Source organism: Dipodomys ordii, unplaced genomic scaffold, assembly GCF_000151885.1.
Source record: "Dipodomys ordii isolate 6190 unplaced genomic scaffold, Dord_2.0 Scaffold245, whole genome shotgun sequence".
Lineage (NCBI taxonomy): Eukaryota > Metazoa > Chordata > Mammalia > Rodentia > Heteromyidae > Dipodomys > Dipodomys ordii.
This window is the reverse complement of record NW_012267461.1, coordinates 380,212-384,081: the sequence shown is the minus strand read 5'-3', so window position 1 is coordinate 384,081 and position 3,870 is coordinate 380,212. Positions and strand designations below refer to the sequence as shown.

The 3,870-nt window shown below is 40.4% G+C and overlaps 1 pseudogene; it reads left to right on the top strand.

The window, feature by feature from the left end:
* Nucleotides 1-2,839: 2,839 nt before the first annotated feature.
* LOC106000824 lies at nucleotides 2,840-3,684 on the top strand (annotated as a pseudogene).
* The last annotated feature ends 186 nt before the right edge of the window (nucleotides 3,685-3,870 follow it).

The window sequence follows — 3,870 nt, the reverse complement described above, 5'->3', positions numbered from 1 at the left end:
ACATCTGTGCCAGGGACTGGACTAAGCAGTGGGCCCTACTCAGGCCTCACTTGGTGCAGTGACTCTAAGGCCATTTTCTTCTATCCAAAGCAGCTTCTACTTGCTGCCCTGTACTCAGGCCAAGGTACCCAGGGCATGTCACTGCCTTGGTCCACGTTCTGAGTAGTGTGGGTACCTCATTCTTCTCTTGTCTCTCATCTAGCCAGAAACCTGAAGACTTCACCCATACATATTTTAAAATCTTTCCCTCTTCATTAGAACATAGGCCCTCCACATCTATACCCAGGCTTGGGGTTTGGTGCTGTGACCCTAAATATGTCTAGAAGGCAAATGACAATCTGGGGATAGTATCTGCAATATAGATGATATTCCAAGAGGTCATATATAAAGATCTATTCCAGCTCACTAAGAAAAAAAAAAAAACCATGAGCTGGTGACTCATGCCTGTAATCCTAGCCACTCAGGATGCTGAGATCTGAGGATCAGGGTTCAAAGCCAGCCTGGGCAGGATGGTCTGTGAGACTCTTATCTCTAATTAACCACCAGAAAACTGGAAGTGGCACTGGGGCTCAAGTGGTAGAGCACTCATCTTGAGCTGAGCTGAAGAGCTCAGGGACAGCACCCAGACCCAGAGACCAACAAAAGAAAAAAAATGAAAAAAACCCACCATGAATGTATGTAAATAGACACTCAAAGTGATCTATTTATATAGCACATAGGGCGGCAGAGAAATAGAAAGACCCAGGATATATTGAAGATATACAAATTAAGCAGCAATAGTGTGACATTTTCTGTCTGTATTGGTGAAGTAAGAGAGAAATTCAGATACTTCCTAGGCGCCATGAAGAACTATTTGGCAAAGAATTTCTCATGAGAAAGCTCAGCATATGAAAAAAAAAGTCTTTTTAACATGTACAACAGTGTTGACTAAGCATTGCCACAGGTGAAAACGTATCATAGAAAAGAAGCAATGGAATAAGAATTCCTTCAGTCTAGAGATGTATAGTCCAGGCAGTGTGATGATGATAGCAGTATTGGCATTTGAACTTAGAACCTCCTGTACGCTAGGTAGGTACTCTACCACTGAGCCACACCTCTAGCTCTTAGTTTGCCCTGGTTATTTTTGAGATAGGATCTTGCTTCTTCCCCAGGCACATACCTGGAACTTGACCAGCCTGTTTTTTTGCTTCCTATTATAGTTGGGGTGACAGGTATGTACCATTGTGCCCCGCTCTCCCTGTTGAGAAATGGGCTCATAGAACCACAGTTGTTCCAATCTGAGTTTCCCACATATCTGAGAAATAGATGCAAGTTTTCTGTACCTGACCCACAAGGGGGATTTTAATGACAAATTACTAGAAATAATCTGAAGTTCCAACAGCAGAGTATTTTCAGAATAAATTCTGTGCAATAGGTTCCTTGTAGCTATTTAAAAGAAACACAATTAACAGGAGACCATGAGTATAGTTAAGTTTTAAAGTAGTACAAAGTTCATGTACAGTTATTTTGATTCGCATAAAATATCAAGAAGAATATAAAAATCAAACTGCAAAGACTAATCATATCTAGCACAGTCTTAGTGGTACAGGAGTCTGAAGGTGTCTTTTGTACCTTTTTTTAATCTTTCAATAATCCAATAATTACTGAACTAAAAAGTTATTTAAAAGTAACTTAGGCTGGGTGTTGGTGGCACACACCTGTGATCCTAACTACTCAGAAGGCTGAAATCTGAAGATCATGGCTTGAAGCCAGCCTGGGAAAGTCTGTGAGATTCTTATCTCTAATTAACCACCTAAAAAACAGAAGTTTCACTGTGGTTCAAGGTGGTAGAGCACTAGCCTTGAGTAAAAAAGGTCAGAGACAGCATGCAAGCCCTGAGTTCATGTCCCATGACCAATAAATAATAAATAAATAAAACTTAGACCCAGATTTTAAGGCTATATTTAAAGTTGTTTATTACTAAAAGCATAGAGAAGCTTAATTTAGAAACAAAGTTGGTAATTCATTTTGTCTAACAAACATTTATTCATCTTCTAAAAGTGAGCCTAGGAGATGGATGGAAGAGAGTTGTATTAAAATGGTAATTCACAGACCTTTGCTTAAGTAAACATTGTGAAAATCCAATTTATAAACATTTGTTCTGATTTATGGATTCTGACGATCAAGCTATTTCAGTGTTGATTAAGTTAGACACCGTAAAGAGACTGTTTAAAAAATGAAATGACACAGATACACATGTGTGCACATCTGTTAGAGCTCATCAGACAGCATGGTGGAGACGGGCAGACACTGATCTATTCCTATTGCTAAAAATGTAAAGGTGGACCAACACATATAGAAAGGAGGGACAGATTAAGATGTGTTGTATACGTAAACTGCTTTGTTAAATGCAAAAAAGTCAATACATTTAATTTAAAAATTAAGATAAGTGAGGGAAGGGGAGAATTGGGAATGGGTGAGGGTGTTGAAAGGGTTGGCATTGGTTAAGATGCACTGTATTTATAAACTGCTTTGGTGATGGCAACTCCTTTGTACAACAACTTAAAGATAGAAATTTTAAAAAAGTCTTTCTAGAGGCCCCACATTTGATACTATTGCTGTGCAGAGCAGGATCCTGAATGGAACCAAGGCCTTAAGGAGGGAAGAGGAGGAAGAGGAAGAGGAAAAAGAGGAGGAGGGAAAAGAGGAGGAAAAAGAGGAGATGCTGGACTGTGGGATGTTAGGAATCCAGGACTTTATGCTAGGACTGAAGCACCAAACTCTATAGCCTCACTTGTCAGTTTTGAAACAGTCATGATATTTGTAAATATTTAAAGAAAACAAGCAATATTGAATGTCAGTATGTAAACAAACCACACCATGTGTGAGTACAAGCTAATGGTCCTCAGCTCAGGAGGCATGAGGAAGTCTGCACTGACAGTTCAATTTGTTCAAGTCATTTTTGTTCAAAAATATGACCCGATGATAGAAGATTCTTACAGGAAGCAAGTTGAAGTAGATCCCCACAGTGCATGCTGAAAATCCTAGATACAGCAGGACCGGAGCACTTTACAGCAATGAGGACTTTGTATTTAAAGAATAGCCAAGGGTTTGCACTCTTATATTCTTTTTTGATGTTGTTGTCAGTCATGGAGCTTGAACTCTGGGCCTGGGCGCTGTCCCTGAGCTCTTAAGCTCACGGCAAGCATTCTACCATTTGAGCCACAGTGCCACTTCCAGCTTTCTGGTGGTTAATTGGAGATAAGAATCTCACAGACTTGGCTGCCCTGGCTGGCTTTGAACCCTGATCCTCATATCTCAGCCTCCTGGAGTAGCTAGGATTATAGGTGTGAGCCACCGGCACCTGGCTTGCACTTGTATATTGTATTATAGCTCACCCTACATTTAATGACTTACAGGACTTGAGGGAACAGATGTTATGAATTAAAGATACAGAAGATGTCCCAGTGATTTTGGTTGGAAATAAATGTGATCTGGTGACCTGATGTGCTAGTAGTTGGCAAGGAACAGGGCCAGAATTTAGCAAGACAGTGGTATAAGAAACTGTGCCTTGTTAGGATCTTCTGCAAAGTCAAAGACTAATTAATGTTGATGAGATATTTTATGATCTAGTCAGACAGATAAATTAAAAAAACACCAGTAGAAAAGAAAAAGCCCAAGAAGAAATCATGTCTGCTGCTCTAGACTGCTGACCCAGATTACAGGAATGAAGAACTGTTGCCTGATTGGAAAGTGCCAGCATTCCAGACTTCAAAAACTAAATCTGAAGAGTTTTGGCCTTCTTTATGTGTTATGTGAAGAATTTAGATCTTATATCCGTTTGCACAAGTTCCCCGGGGGGCAGGAGCGGGGGGGGGGGGGGGGGGGGGG